Source organism: Mastigoproctus giganteus, chromosome 3, assembly GCF_048544385.1.
Source record: "Mastigoproctus giganteus isolate SK-2022 chromosome 3, ASM4854438v1, whole genome shotgun sequence".
Classification (NCBI taxonomy): Eukaryota; Metazoa; Arthropoda; class Arachnida; order Uropygi; family Thelyphonidae; genus Mastigoproctus; species Mastigoproctus giganteus.
The window spans coordinates 234,663,879-234,680,031 of NC_143577.1; the positions used below are offsets into that span (position 1 = coordinate 234,663,879).

Sequence of the window (16,153 nt, forward strand, 5' to 3'; positions counted from 1 at the left end):
TATAGCACAGCTCGCAGGTGGTTTAGAATGTTTACAGATGGACGTGATTCAATCATAAATAACGGGGGTCCTGGAGTTCCAACCACTGCTGTTACCACAGATACTGTTTCTCTAACCGTAAGAGAAGAATGTCGTATAACAGTAAGGCAACTAACAGCGATGTATATCAGTAGGAAACACTCACGGTATTCTTCATTATCATTTGAGCATGCCACGTGTTTGTGCACGCTGTGTTCCAAGATTACTTACCCCTGAGCTACAGGAATTTCGAATGGAAGTTTGTCAGGAGCTGCAATGGATGCTTGTATTGAAGATGCTGAGGTTCAGTATAAGGTGATAATGGTGGATGAGACAAGGCTTCATCATTTTAATCCAGAGAGTGAGCAACAAAGCTCTGGAAGTCTACGTTGTCACCAAACCGAAAAAAAAAAAAAAGAAAAAAAAAAACGAAAGATGTAGCTTCCGCAGGAAAATATATGGTCATCTCTTTTTTGATATTCCAGGAATGGTTTGCCAGTACTTTGTGTCATACGATTGTTGTCGGAACTTCAGGGTGGATAGACTAAAAAAAATTGTGATTCTTGCACATTAGTGACCTTTGCAGTAAAAGGGGAAAAAACCCTGCAAATATGAAAAGAACGGATGCAGCTCATTAAGGAACCTTACTATATTACTGTACTCAGGGTGGGCAAGGTAGGCGTCGCCTACAGGCAGGTGACAGTTCAGGGATGATTTGCCAGTAGGAATGGTCTGCACCTAGGTGGGTGAATGCGAGACCTCACACTGTTTCCACTAATATCGAGTACTTAGCCAACATTAATGTCAAATGTGTTCCTCATACGCCCTACACCCTGACCTTGCGCCTTTTTTTTTTTTTTTTTTTTTTAAGTTAAAGGAGCCGCGAGGAAAACGTTTCCAGCCCTAAGAAGAGATTCTAAAGACATCGGAGGAGATTGTAAAAAAAAAAAAAAAAAAAAACGCATTATAATCTGAAAGAAAACACTCTTATGAAATATGGGAAAATTCAGAAATTTATGAATGTCTAGTACACGTTCAGTCACTCATTTCACAAGAACAAACAATATTTTTAAACAACTTTTAAAAAATATACCAACCACTTTTATAGCATCAAGTTTATTATTAAGACCTACTACCCTGACTGCTGAATACGGTCGATCTGCCAACCCGCATTGGACCAGCGTGGCAGATTATGGTCCATTTCCCTCAGCATGAATTGTTGAGGAGGCTTCCATCCTGCAGTGGGTTGATAATGGCTGCACTTTACTTTTACTACAATCTATATTCTTGACCAAATTATTTTAATAGATAACTAGAGGGCTCAACCTCCTACTCGCTTCGCTCGCCAATATCAAATAAAGAAAAAAATGCCTTAACCTGCTCGGCAACATTACTGAATCCGCTTCAGAAAGAGTTTCCTTCACATGATCAACCGATCATGTGACCTGCCGCCCAAGCCGATTTTTGAAAAGTCTTCTACACTACTCCATTCACAGTTCTCACGTCTTCGAAACACCTTAGATGTTTCGCTTCGCATAACAATAATTTCAAATGAAACCTCTCGACATCGTAGGGTGAGATGCTTTTCTACAAAGCGACCACTTTACACACGTTTTTACGTCGAAGGCATTTATTTCCCGCTTTGTCCCACGTAAAATGTAGAGGTATGACGGAGTAAGTCAATTCTTCTACACCCCTCGCGTAATTAATAGACTGTACTAACATTATAACGCACTGATCGAAATCTAATCAGGAAAGTACCTATGCAATTTGTGCATTTTTAGAGAAGTATTTGCCCCGCCCACTTGTAACGTCGCCCGCATCCCTCAACTCCCGTTGGCTCGAATAAATATCACAAAGAGAAAGCTTTTTGAATGTATACAGAGATAATATAACTTTTATGCAATTCTAAATTAGAATAAAAAAGTTGTTTGTTCTCTTTTTAACACTAGATAATTTTTAACACTTTTAATTTATGTACTGTTTGACTACGGTACACAGTGGCACTGGTACCAGTGAGTGGTTGTTCATGCAGCTAATGCCTTATCAGAGATAGTTAAGGTGTGTTATTAATAAGGGAGTATAGCTCAGTGGCAGAGCATTCGACTGCAGATCGAGAGGTCCCCGGTTCAATCCCGGGTGCTCCCTGACTTTCATTATTTTTAAATATGTGAAATATATGAATTTGACGTTTTTTAATTTGAGATATAAACTCGAATCTAAATTATTCTTCTAGTAGAATAGTATCCAGGTAAATCTATATAGAGAAAGGTGAAAAATTTACAAAATTCTCAGACAATTCGTGGTATTAAGGAATCACAAATAAAGCTTAGACGTTTCGCTTACTTCCTTTATCACAAACGTCACAAAAGTATTTGTAATCTCTTCAGTAAATAAAGACAGATTTTACTCTAGACAGGTTGAAGTAATTAAACTTTTTTACTTTTCTCGTTAAATCGAGTATTTTATTGTAGGTGAATCATAACCATTTCTGAGTACCAATATCGAAAAAACACTTTCTTAATTAATCACTTTTATGACCTCTCTCTTTATTTCATTTCCTTGGTACTGAACAAAAGTAACATTTTTTTTTTTTTTTTTTTACATTATTATTAGCCATATGGTGTAAAGAAGCCTGAGGCCTATGCTGCACTAGTCAAAAAAAAAAAAAAAAAAAATTATTCCCGAGTTACCCTGAGAGAGAGAGAGAGCGTGCAAGAGTGAGAAGTAGAAAGGAATCTCCAAAAAACAGAAGAATGATGATAGCCAGCTCGGAACCCTGGGTGTGCCAAGCCAATACTCACCAGTTGTGAGCCTCCGGGGTTCAAGAGAACCAGATAAATACACGGGCACTACTGAACATGCAAAAACCAAATGGATGGTAAAAGACAACAAATATGTAATGCATAACAAAGATGTCATCATCATTATGGAGCATAGATTAGTGGTAGAGCATTCGACTGCAGGTTGAGAGGTGCATGGTTCAATCCTGGGTGCTCCCTCGTTCTGTTTTATTTAGTACAACTATATGAATATGACTACAGTAATTCAAAAAAAGTGAATTATATGAATCTCGGTGGTCTTTATCAATCACAAACAGAAATTAGTATTTTTCCATTAGGGAGCCATGAAGCAATTTGAGACCCATATGAAGTTTTAAAATATGGTAGAAAAAATTTTAATTAATAAAATGTATGCTATCTCTTTGTTAGGTTTCTATTTAAATAAAAAGAAGCTGAAGTAAAGAAAGTATAAATGAGAGTAATGGAATACATGATGTCTGAGATATGGATGAACGCTGTTCCACTGACGTACCAAATGCTTCTAGTATACACTGCTCACACCAAGATAAGTTAAGGCTGTTCAAAGAACACTTCTCAAAGAGCTATCAAATAATGCGGACTACTTTAAAAGTCCGCTTTCTTATGACAGTTGCTGAGTGTTCATACACAATGGGGGTGTAGCTCAGTGGTAGAGCGTTCGCTTTGCATGTGAAAGGCCCCGGGTTCAATCCCCGGCACCTCCAATCCTTTTTTTTTTTTCATTCCGACCACTTTTAAATTTTCTTTTTTTAAATAAACATCCATCAAACTAAGCAGTAATTACAATACCATTACATTCATCCGAAATACATAACTGAAAGAATAATACCGATACCTTTTAGTATTCAGTAGCCCAGAATAGATAAATACATTAACCGACAAAAGTTAAGATATACTCAAGCTTTTTATTTTTATTATTAGCTATATGGTGCAAGGAAGCCTGAGGCTTATGCTGCACCAGCCAAAAAAAAAAAAAAAAAAAAAAAAATTTCTGAATTACCCAGAGAGAGAAAAAACAAGAGTCAGAAATAGAAAAGAATCACCAAGAAAGAGAACCCTGGGTGTGCTAAGCCTATACTCACCAGATGTGAGTCCCCGGGGGTTAAAATAACAAAAATCAGGGAGCACTTGGAATTAAACCACGGACCTTTCGATCTGCAGTCGAATGCTCTACCACTGAGCTATACTCCCTTACACATTTACCCTAAATAGATTATTTATTAATGATTTCTTTGATAGTTTTCTCAATGCCATTCTAGAGATGTAATTATTTAAAAATCTAAAATATCCTTTAAAAGTGCCAATCGAAATGGATAAAATTTTTTGATTAACGATAGAATTATTTTGATAGAGAGTGGTTTCATGGTGTATTCTTCAGAGCTCCTCCTTCCCGGGATGGAGTGTTTTCATTGGAGTTTATTGATAATAGCATTGTGTACTACTAACTGATTTCTTTTGTACGTTGCGTTCCGGTGGGGGAGGGGGGAAGTTGTAGCTTTCTTGTAGAGTATTCACTTTGTATATAAAAGATCCCGAGTTCGATCCCCATCAGCTCCATTCAATCGACCTATGTTGTTCTCGGTATTGTATTTTAATGATATAAAATATATATGTAAATAGTTTTTTATTAGTTTTTTTACTGAAAAGAAAAAGAAAAAAAAAAAAAACAAGAAACCGACATCGAAAGCAAAAACTGATTTCGAACTGAACACTCTACCATTCATGTTTACTTTCCACTGGTGGAGAGAGAGACTACAGTGAGAATTCGATGTGTAAAGATCAGGGTTGCTATCAAACCGTCTGTCCACCCTCTCGATATCACGAATTAGACAGGACTTCTATATTATTTTTACTTATGATTCATTACACAATCAGGCGAAAGAAGACTAATGTTTATCCGAATTCAGCACTGTAGAAATATTCATTTTTAACATTTTTGTACACTCCTCAGGTCCTTTTGTGGCAACTCTGAAGGATGTAGCTCAGTGTGAGTTTTCGCTTTTCAATGTAAAGTGTCAGGGTCAATCCTCCGGTTGTTGAATAACACTTTTTTGAACAGTCATGAATGTGAATTGAAACCAAATAATTGTGGACTCAGATCCAAGAGGCAGAGAATACTTCAAATACAAGGTTGATCAAGTACTTCAATGCCAGCAGATAAATTTAAATGAAATCACGTGAGATCTGCTGTGACTACTTTCAAGAATATGATTGTAAATTGAGTCACCTTTCCTGATCCATTCCTTCAATTTCCAGATTAACCAATTCATTCTAACGTGGTATATGGAGGATTTTCGCTATCCTCTTTACTGATGGAGGTGGAAGAGACAGAAGTGACTCAAAATTAGTTTAGTCGAATTCATTCCCCTTAGAAAGGAATTGATTTCAAATTGAAAACCCTGCCACTAATGTACACCTCTATTTCGTCGAAACACTGTTCTAAGAATTCATTAAGCAACAGTAAAGTGATAAACCAACGGGGGTATAGCTCAGTGGTAGAGCGTTCGCTTTGCATGTGAAAGGCCCCGGGTTCGATCCCCGGCGTCTCCACGTTTTTTCTTTTTCCCCCTTCTGAATTTTGAAATCCTGTGCGTACATTTCCCACATTTCAATCAAGGCAAAACTGCCTATTCAGAAAAGAAAAGTCCGAGTAGAATTGTTATTTTATATGATTATTGAAGAACCTTCAAAAATTGAAATGCACCAAGCATTTCACTGCTCTTCTGTAATTTGGTCGTCCTGGAGTATAAACAGAAAATTTATTTTCTGTTTATACTTCTATTCTATACTCTATATAATAGCATAGACTCCTATTCTATATAGAATAGAGAAGAGGGCTCCTATATAGAGTCTAGCAAAGTTAGACGTGCTAACAAGGGAGCATAGCTCAGTGGCAGAGCATTCGACTGTAAATCGAGAGGTCCGTGGTTCAATTCTGGGTGTTCCCTAAGCCATTTTATTTAGCACAATTGGCATTACACACTCAAATATTTCAATTACAGTGCATAGAAGTCGACATTTTACGTATTTGTAATTACGAGGGCTGTTCAATAATGAATGATCATTATTGAATGATCATTCATTATTGAAATAATGAATGATCATTATTGAACAGCATCTACATTCACACATGAGGAGTTTGATAATGTGTTTATGTATCACACATGATACATAAACACATTAAGGTTTGAAAATGGCAGAACGTTATCAATGGAGTCACTGGTTAAAGATGCATTGCAGGATCATCTAGACTAGACTGCAGCAATAATTCAGACAGAGCATGGGTTTGTTTAGGGAAAGTCTTGTCTGACAAATTTGATAGGATATTATGATGTGGTTACAAAGGAACTGGATGCAATAAATAATTTTGATATCAGATATTTGGATTTCAGGAAAGCTTTAGACACTGTTGCGCATGGAAGACTATTGTACAAATTGGAGCAGAATGGTATTAAGGGTAAGTGCTACAATGGTTGAGTGGGAGAAGACAGAAGGTGGTAATCAATGGGTGCTACTCTTCGTGGACTAATGTTATTAATGGAGTCTCACAGGGTTCGGCGTTGGGTCCTCTGTTGTTTTGTATATTTATCAATGATATTGATGAAGGTATATCAGGCTTAGTGTCGAAGTTTGCAGATGATACAAAGTCTGGCAAGGTTGTTAATGACAGCAATGGCAGTGTGCTACTGCAACAGGATCTAGATAATTTGGGCAGTTCGACTAAGAAGTGGCAACTGAAGTTTAACCTTGACAAATGCAAAGTATATGCATGTAGGTAGAAGTAACCCCAGAGAAACGTACCAACTGGGTGGTACTACACTTAAGGTGGTAGAAAATGAAAAAGACCTGGGAGTAATTGTGCAGTCAGATATGAAGTTTTCTCAGCAATGCAGACAGCCTGCCAGGGCAGATCATGGGGTTTTATCAATGATATATAGGAATTTTGCCAACAGGGAAAAGGAGGTGATTGTCCTTTTGTATAAGGCAATGGTCAGGCCAAGCCTTGAGTACGGCGTACAGGTCTGGATGCCCCATGTTAAGAAGGATGTAGATTTGCTTGAGCGTGTACAGCGAAGGGCAACAAGATTGGTGAGTGGAATGAAGAGATCCTCTTACCAAGAGAGGCTTAAGTTCCACAAATTGTAGTGGCTGGAGACTAGGCACCTGCGCAGTGATCTGATTGAGGTGTATATGGCCTTGAATGGGTTGAGCCCGCTGAATTCTCATGGGATCCTTCCACTTGTTCAGATTACGAACCTAAGGAGACATAAATTCAAATTGAGAAAAGACAGATGTAGAATAGATGTGCGGAAATTTGCCTTTAGCCAGCGGGTGGTTAATTGCTGGAACAAACTTCCATCTGTCGTTGTGGAAGTTGATAGGTTGAATAAATTTAAGGAGGAACTGGACAGGCATTTGGAAGGAATATGGTGTGATTTTCTTTTTTTTTTTTGGCTGATGCTGCACAAGCTCATACACTTGCTTGTTGTATCACATGCCACTACTACTACTACCACAATTTTTTTATGAACAACCGTACTCCTTGCTATTTTTAGCTGAGCTGAGGAATTTAAGAACAAACCAAACTACATCACACAGCAACTGCGCACGGTGTCATCTTGGCAGTCGGTCAAGTTTATGCCTGTTCATGTTAGCCTACGCAACAGTAGACGTGACACGCGAGGAACAGATTTCAATAAAACATTAGCTAAAGCGTATGAAATGTTAAAAGAGGTTTGTGGCGAATCTATGCTTCTATAGCACAGCTCGCAGGTGGTTTAGAATGTTTAAAGATGGAAGTGATTCAATCACAAATATCGGGGGTCCTGGAGTTCCAACCACTGCTGTTACCACAGATACTGTTTCTCTAACCGTAAGAGAAGAATGTCGTATAACAGTAAGGCAACTAACAGCGATGTGGAGTATATCAGTAGGAAGCACTCACGGTATTCTTCATTATCATTTGAGCATGCCACGTGTTTGTGCACGCTGTGTTCCAAGACTACTTACCCCTGAGCTACAGCAATTTCAAATGGAAGTTTGTCAGGAGCTGCAATGGATGCTTGTATTGAAGATGCTGAGGTTCAGTATAAGGTGATAATGGTGGATGAGACAAGGCTTCATCATTTTAATCCAGAGAGTGAGCAACAAAGCTCTGGAAGTCTACGTTGTCACCAAACCGAGAAAAAAAAAAAAAAAAAAAAAAAAAAAAAAAACGAAAGGTGTAGCTTCCGCAGGAAAAGATATGGTCATCTCTTTTTTGATATTCCAGGAATGGTTTGCCAGTACTCTGTGTCACATCATACGATTGTTGTCGGAATTTCAGGGTGCAGACTGAAGAAAATTGTGATTCTGGTACATCGCTGACCTTTGCAGTAAAAGGGGAAAAAACTCTGCAAACATGAAAAGAACGCTTGCAGCTCATTAAGGAACCTTACCACACTACTGTACTCAGGGTGGGCAAAGTAGGCGTCGCTTACAGGCAGGTGACAGTTCAGGAATGATTTGCCAGTAGGAATGGTCTGCAGGCAGGTGGGTGAATGCGAGACCTCACACTGTTTCCACTGAAATCGAGTACTTAGCCAACATTAATGTCAAATGTGTTCCTCATTCGCCCTACACCCTGACCTTGCACCTTTTTTTTTTTTTTTTTTGAAAAGTCAAATTAGTCGCGAGGAAAACGTTTCCAGCCCTAAGAAGAGGTTGTAAAGACATCGGAGGAGATTTCTTTTTTTTTTTTTTATGTGAAACCCAAACAACAGAGGTATTAGAACCTATAGTACTTAGTACCGTGCTTGGGTTGGAGATTGAGAAGACGAAAGAAGATATTTGTTGACATTGGACTTGAACTTCTGTAGATTGTAATTTTCAGGAAATACGTATGAAGGAAGGTTGTTCCAGAAAACGGCAGTTGAATGAATAAATGAGGAAGATGAAAAGTTGGTTCTGTGGGTTTGAAGTTGGACAGTAAATGGATGTTGGCTGGTGGTGGCACGTGTTCGGACTGTTTTGAAAGAGAGAGCGGGAATTATAGAAGCTAATTCAGAAGAACAGTGCCCATGGAAGTATCTGTAGAAGAGGCATGCAGCAGAAACAGTGCGTCTATGAGAAAGCGAGTGGAGAGACTCTGTTAGAGATGAATTATTAACCTAACTGCCCTTTTCTGAATGGAATCAAGAAGCCTAAGAGAGGTTTTGGGGGCACCACCCCAGATATGGGAACAATATGCCATGGCCGAGCGGATTTGCGATTTATACAGAGTGAGCAGCTGTTTAGAAGAAAAGTAACGCCGAGAGCGAAAGAGAAAACCAAGTTTTTTAGATGCAGAGGAAGCAATATTTGTAATGTGCTTGTGCCAAGAGAGATTAGAAGTCAGGGTAATCCCCAAAAGAGATATATCATTTTGTCTAGAAATCGGAGTGTCACCAAAGATAAGCACAGGAGCAGAAGAATCCTTTTTTTGCGAGATATAAAAGAAGACTGAGTTTTAGAAGGGTTGAAATCAACTAAGTTGTCTTTGCCCCACTGGAGAATTACCTGAAGGTCGGAATTTAAGGAATTGGTAGCAGATTTTCGAGAAGTTGAAGCTGATTGAGCAGGACAAGGTTTCTCAAAATGGAAAATTGAATGCAATGTGCTATCATCGGCAAAACTATGGATAGGATTTCCAGTCAATGGAAGAAGGTCATTGATATACAAGAGGAAAAGAGTGGGGGAAAGAACTGAACCTTGGGGGACACCGGCATTAGTGGAGAAGTTAGAAGACAGAGATAGAAGAGCCATCAAGCATCACCCTCAGTGAGCGATCAGAGAGAAAACTGGATAACCAATTACTAAAAACAGTTGGCAAACCAAAAGATGGAAGCTTGTTTAGAAGACCTTTATGCCAAACACGATCAAAAGCCTTTGAGATGTCAAGAGCAACTACTTGTGTTTCACAGAACCTTTCCATTGAATTAGTCCATAAATGGGTAACATAAGCCAGAATATCACCAGTGGATCGACACTGACGGAATCCGTACTGGTGATCGTTGATCAGACGGAAGGTTTCTAGGTAGTTTAAGAGTTGGCGGTTAATTGATTTCTCCATTACTTTAGAAAGAGTAGAAGTAATTGCAATGGGACGATAATTGGATGGGAGGGATTTGTCACCCTTTTTAGGAACTGGCTGGATATGAGCAAATTTCCAAGCAGAAGGAAAAACACCTTTAGAATAAGAAAGTGAAAAAAGGCGGCAAAGAATAGGAGTAAGCTCAGGAGCACAGGTTTTGAGAACAGGTGGAGAAATACCATCAGGACCTGGAGCTTTCTTATCATCGAGATTCATCAAAATCCTTCTGATATCCTTTTAACGGAAGACCACAGGAGGCATTGAATGGAGTGTGTTGGGAATGGTGGGAGGTGTTTTACCAAGATCATTAATACATGAGCTGGAAGAAAAATGGGATGCTAGCAGGTCAGCTTTATCCTTGGCTGAAGTGACAACAGAACCATCTGGTTTGGACAGAGGTGGGAGCAGAGATGGCAAAAGTTGCGAGCAATAGCTTTGGCAAGAGACCAGAATGCTCGGCTACCATTAGGGCAAGAAGCAAGTTTTCTACTCTTAGCCTGTTCAAACTGTAGTTTGGATTGATTAATAACTGCTTTACAATTGTTGCGAGCTTTGGTGTAGGCAGAAAATGAAACTGAAGAATTAGAAACAAGCCAATTACGATATGCAACGTTCTTCTCTTGAACAGCCTTAGCACATTTATTGGAAAACCAAGGTTTAGATAAAGGACGAGATTTTAAAGTGGAGCGTTGGATAAAGGATTCCATTCCTGCAAGAATAATTTCACTGACACGATCTGAGCAAACGTTGACATCAGAACTTTTGAAACAGTAATCTGACCAAGGAAAAGAAGAAAAGAAGTCTCGCAGGTCATCCCATTTTGCATTCTTGTAATGCCAAACAACACGAGGTTGGGAATAGCCATGAGATAAAGGTTCCATTGGAGAAGAGACAATCACCAAGTTGTGATCTGAAGTGCCTAAAGGAGCTCTCACTTCGACCGTGTACTTAGAAGGGTTGTTTGTGAGAAAAAGATCAAGCGTATTGGCTGTATGATTAGGATTATCCGGTATTCTTGTAGGTAAATGAACAATCTGTGCTAGGTCATTAGTAATTGCAAAAGCCTCAGCATCTCGACCTGCAGGGTCGGTGTGAACCTTGTAAACCGCTTGTGAAAAAAAAAAAAAAAAAAACGCATTATAATCTGAAAGAATACACTCTTATGAAATCTGGGAAAATTCAGAAATTTATGAATGTCTAGTATAATAGGGTTTATTTCGCAGTATAATCTTTCGTCTAAACGTTCAGTCACTCTTTTCACAAGAACAAACAATATTTTTAAATAACTTTTAAAAAATATACCAACCTCTTTTATAGCATCAAGTTTATTATTAACATCTACTACTACAATCGATATTCTTGAACAAATTATTTTAATAGATAACTAGAGGGCTCAAACCCCTACTCGCTTCGCTCGCCAATATCAAATATACAAAAAAATGCCTTAACCTGCTCGGCAACATTACTGAAACCGCTTCAGAAAGAGTTTCCTTCACATAATCGACCGATTTGCTTAGACCTGCCGCTCGAGCGGATTTTTGAAAAGTCTTCTACACTACTCCATTCACAGTTCTCACGTCTTCGAAACACCTTAGACGTTTCGCTTCGCATAACAATAATTTCAAATGAAACCTCTCGACATCGTAGGGTGAGATGCTTTTCAACCGAGAGACCACTTTACACACGTTTTTACGTCGAAGGCATTTATTTCCCGCTTTGTCCCACGTAAAATGTAGAGGTATGACGGAGTAAGTCAATTCTTCTACACCCCTCGCGTAATTAATAGACTGTACTAAAATTATAACGCACTGATCGAAATCTAATCAGGAAAGTACCTATGCAATTTGTGCATTTTTAGAGAAGTAATTGCCCCGCTCACTTGTAACGTCGCCCGCATCCCTCATCTCCCATTGGCTCGAATAAATATCACAAAGAGGAAAACGTTTTGAATGTATAGAGAGATAATATAACTTTTATGCAATTCTAAATTAGAATAAAAAAGTTGTTTGTTCTCTTTTTAACACTAGATAATTTTTAACACTTTTAATTTATGTACTGTTTGACTACGGTACACAGTGGTACTGGTATCAATGAGTGGTTGCTTCATGCAACTAATGCCTTATCAGAGATAGTAAACGTTTCTTATTAATAAGGGAGTATAGCTCAGTGGTAGAGCATTCGACTGCAGATCGAGAGGTCCCCGGTTCAATCCCGGGTGCTCCCTGATTTTCATTATTTTTAAATATAAGAAATATATGAATTTGACTTTTTTAATTTCAGTTATAAACTCGAATCTAAATTGTTCTTTCAGTAGAATAGTGTCCAGGTAAATCTAGATGAAGGAAGGTGAAAAATTTACAAAATTCTCAGACAATTCGTATTATTAAGGAATCACAAATAAAGCTTAGACGTTTCGCTTACTTCCTTTATCACAAACGTCACAAAAGTATTTGTAATCTCTTCAGTAATTAAAGACAGATTTTACTCTACACAGGTTGAAGTAATTAAACTTTTTTACTTTTCTCGTTAAATCGAGTATTTTATTGTAGGTGAATCATAACCTTTTCTGAGTACCAATATCGAAAAAACACTTTCTTAATTAATCACTTTCTTTCTTTTGTGAAAGTAACATTTTTTTTTTTTTACATTATTATTAGCCATATGGTGTAAAGAAGCCTGAGGCTTATGCTGCACTAGTCAAAAAAAAAAAAAAAAAACATTCCCGAGTTACCCTGAGAGAGAGAGCGCGCACAAGAGTCAGAAGTAGAAAGGAATCTCCAATAAACAGAAGAATGATGATATCCAGCTCGGGACGCTGGGTGTGCCAAGCCAATACTCACCAGATGTGAGTCCCCGGGGCTTAAAATAATGAAAATCAGGGAGCACCGGGGATTGAACCACGGACATCTCGTCTGCAGTCGAATGCTCTACCACTGAGCTATACTCCCTTACACATTTACCCTAAATACATTATTTATTAATGATTTCTTTGATAGTTTTCTCAATACCATTCTACAGACGTAATTATTTTAAAATTTAAAATATCCTTTAAAAGTGCCAATCGAAATGGAGAAAATTTTTTGATTACCGATAGAAGTCTTTTGATAGAGAGTGGTTTCATGGCGTATTCTTCAGAGATCCCCCTTTCCGGGATGGAGTGTTTTCAGTGGAGTTTATTGATAATAGCATTGTGTCTAACTGATTTCTTTTGTACGTTGCGTGTTGGGGTGGGGGAGGTTGTGGCTTACTAGTAGAGTATTTGCTTTGTATATAAAAGATCCCGAGTTCGATCGGGATCGAATATTTAATCGACCTACGTTTTTCTCGGCACTGTATTTTAATGATATAAAATATATATGTAAATAGTCCTTTATTAGTTTTTTTACCAAAAAGAAAAAGACAAAAAAAAAACCAAGAAACCGACATCGAAAACAAACACTGAATTCGAACTGAACACTCTGCCAGTCGTGTTTACTTTCCACTGGTGGAGAGAGAGACTACTGTGAGAATTCGATGTGCAAAGATCAGGGTTGCTATCACACGGTCTGTCCACCCTCTCGATATCACGAATTAGACTAGACTTCTATATTATTTTTACTTATGATTCATTACACAAGCAGGCGAAAGAAGAGTGTAGCGCCGTGGTCTCTTTATATGTGAGGGTCCCATTATCTACTAAAGTGTTCTTTCAATTTATCTCTTTTTTCATACATTTAGAACTGACTCTCTATATATGTAATTACTTAATTCGGATAACTATTTAAGATATTTATCAAATATTATGGCTCCCCTTAGGGCAACTTATCCAAATGTTTATCCGAATTCAGCACTGTACAAATATTCATTTTTAACATTTTTGTACACTCCTCAGGTCCTTTTGTGGCAACTCTGAAGGATGTTGCTCAGTGGGAGAGTGTTCGCTTTTCAAGTGTAAAGTGCCCGGGTCAATCCTCCGGTTGTTGAATAACACTTTTTTGAACAGTCATGAATGTGAATTGAAACCAAATAATTGTGGACTCAGAGATCTAAGAGACAGAGAATACTTCAAATACAAGGTTGATCAAGTACTTCAATGCCAGCAGATAAATTTAAATAAAATCACGTGAGATCTGTTGTGACTACTTTCAAGTATACGATTGTAAGTTGAGTCACCTTTCCTGATCCTTTCCCTCAATTTCCAGATTAACCAATTTATTCTAACGTGGTATACGGAGGATTTTTGCCACCCTCTTTACTGATGGAGGTGGAAGAGAGAGAAGTGACTGAAAATTAGGTTAGTCGAATTCATGCCACTTAGAAAGAAATTGATTTCAAATTGAAAACCTTGCCACTAATGTACACCTCTATTTCGTCGAAACACTATTCTAAGAATTCATTAAGCAACAGTAAGGTGATTAACGAATGGGGGTGTAGCTCAGTGGTAGAGCGTTCGCTTTGCACGTGAAAGGCCCCGGGTTCGATCCCCGGCACCTCCACTTTCTTTTTTTTTCCTCCCTTCTGAATTTTGAAATCCTGTGCGTACATTTATTACATTTGAATCGTAGCAAATCTGCCTATTCAGAAAAGAAAAGTCCGAGTAAAATTGTTATTGCATATGGTTATTGAAGAACCTTCAAAAATTGAAATGCAACATGCATTTTACTGCTCTTCTGTAATTTAATACAATAAACAAATAGGGACATGAACCTCACATTCTAATATTCGGTCAACATTTTTGTAACGTTCTTTACTTATTTCTTCCTGAATTCTAATAGTAATTGAAAGATAACATGAATTTCACGTCTATCGTGCGTGATTAGTATAATAATTTATGATTTGTAATTATTTAGTAAACTGATAACAAACAAGTTGGTTAATTTTCCCAGTGCGTTACATTTTAGTCAGGTTGACCAATAGTAATAATTCATTATTAATAACATAAAAGAACAAAAACCAAGAACTTTTATGGGGTAAACAAGAACGTTTCGTTCATGCACATCTGCCACATTGCTTATTCGTTCCTCCAACCACCTCATGTTAAAAAAAAACATAATATCCAGTGATCCAGCTACAATATACGGTATATGGATAGTCTACGTGATATATATAGAAAAATAAATAATAATTGCCAGATGTCTATTGGTCCGATTTTAATGAAATCTGGGAACTAGACAAACTGTTCTAAAAGAGCGAAATATGGAATATGATGAAAATCGTATGTAATAATCCATCATCCACTGGAAGATGGATTATTACATGCGTATGGACAGAAAAAGAAATAATAATTGTCGGATTTCTATTGATCCAATTTTAATGAAATTTGGAATGGCTCAACAAGGTTCTCTAGAAGGCCCAAATAAAGAATTTCATTGAAATCCATCAAATAGTATCCGAGTTATTGCATGCGGACGAACCGACGGACGTGGTGAAGCTTTTAAAAATTGTTACGGATACATTTGATTATAAATATATATTAAATTATTTTGAAAGTTATGTATAAATTTAAAGAATAAGTAATAAAGATAGATAAAACCAAACGTAACTTTCGGCAGTGCATACTACCGTTGCCAACTAAGAACCTTCCAGTATAAGCTAAATTTTTTAAATATAGTAACAGTTTGAATCAATGCTTCAAAAACACTATAAGAATTTTCACCAGGGTATTTTTCCAACAAAATCTTTCACAACACCAAGTTTCTAGTACTGCAATTTATAAACTGGAAAAAATATATTCGTGAAAAATAATCAACTTTTTCCATGCATTAAATTAGAACAGCAGATTTCAAACTTCAGTGAAGGATCACCTATTAGCTTGAAATGTTTTTCAAGCTAATAGGTGTGATCCTTGAATTAATGTTTGAAAAACATTATTTCATGTACCACTTTTCTGCACTGGTGTGCAAAACTTAAGGACCAAAACTATTTCTAAACGTTACAACCATAAAATCTTACTTAAGGTACTCTTTACTGATGAGAGCAGATTCAATCTCAGCAGCGATTCTGTACGTCAGCTAATCTGGCGAGAGGTTGGCACATGGTATACCCCGCAAACATCGCTGAAAGGGATCGATATGGCGGTCGAGGTGTTCTCGTCTGGGGAAGCGTTATCTTGGATGGACGTACACAACTCCAGATACTGGAAGACGGTACTGTAACCGGTGCACGCTACTGTACTGAGGTAATCCTTCACCATGTGCGTCTGTTCCGAGATGCCTGTTCGTGT

At 37.7% G+C, this 16,153-nt stretch overlaps 7 non-coding genes across 7 annotated transcripts; 6 read left to right on the plus strand and 1 right to left on the minus strand.

Moving 5' to 3' along the window:
* Nucleotides 1-2,094: 2,094 nt before the first annotated feature.
* On the plus strand, nt 2,095-2,166 carry TRNAC-GCA (transfer RNA cysteine (anticodon GCA)). The gene has a single exon. It is a non-coding gene; the product is annotated as a tRNA-Cys (tRNA).
* A 1,306-nt stretch (nt 2,167-3,472) lies between these two features.
* TRNAA-UGC (transfer RNA alanine (anticodon UGC)) lies at nt 3,473-3,544 on the plus strand. Its single transcript has one exon. It is a non-coding gene; the product is annotated as a tRNA-Ala (tRNA).
* A 415-nt stretch (nt 3,545-3,959) lies between these two features.
* Nucleotides 3,960-4,031, minus strand: TRNAC-GCA (transfer RNA cysteine (anticodon GCA)). The gene has a single exon. It is a non-coding gene; the product is annotated as a tRNA-Cys (tRNA).
* A 1,287-nt stretch (nt 4,032-5,318) lies between these two features.
* TRNAA-UGC (transfer RNA alanine (anticodon UGC)) lies at nt 5,319-5,390 on the plus strand. Its single transcript has one exon. It is a non-coding gene; the product is annotated as a tRNA-Ala (tRNA).
* Nucleotides 5,391-5,716: 326 nt separating this feature from the next.
* TRNAY-GUA (transfer RNA tyrosine (anticodon GUA)) lies at nt 5,717-5,788 on the plus strand. Its single transcript has one exon. It is a non-coding gene; the product is annotated as a tRNA-Tyr (tRNA).
* Nucleotides 5,789-12,103: 6,315 nt separating this feature from the next.
* On the plus strand, nt 12,104-12,175 carry TRNAC-GCA (transfer RNA cysteine (anticodon GCA)). Its single transcript has one exon. It is a non-coding gene; the product is annotated as a tRNA-Cys (tRNA).
* A 2,179-nt stretch (nt 12,176-14,354) lies between these two features.
* On the plus strand, nt 14,355-14,426 carry TRNAA-UGC (transfer RNA alanine (anticodon UGC)). Its single transcript has one exon. It is a non-coding gene; the product is annotated as a tRNA-Ala (tRNA).
* The last annotated feature ends 1,727 nt before the right edge of the window (nt 14,427-16,153 follow it).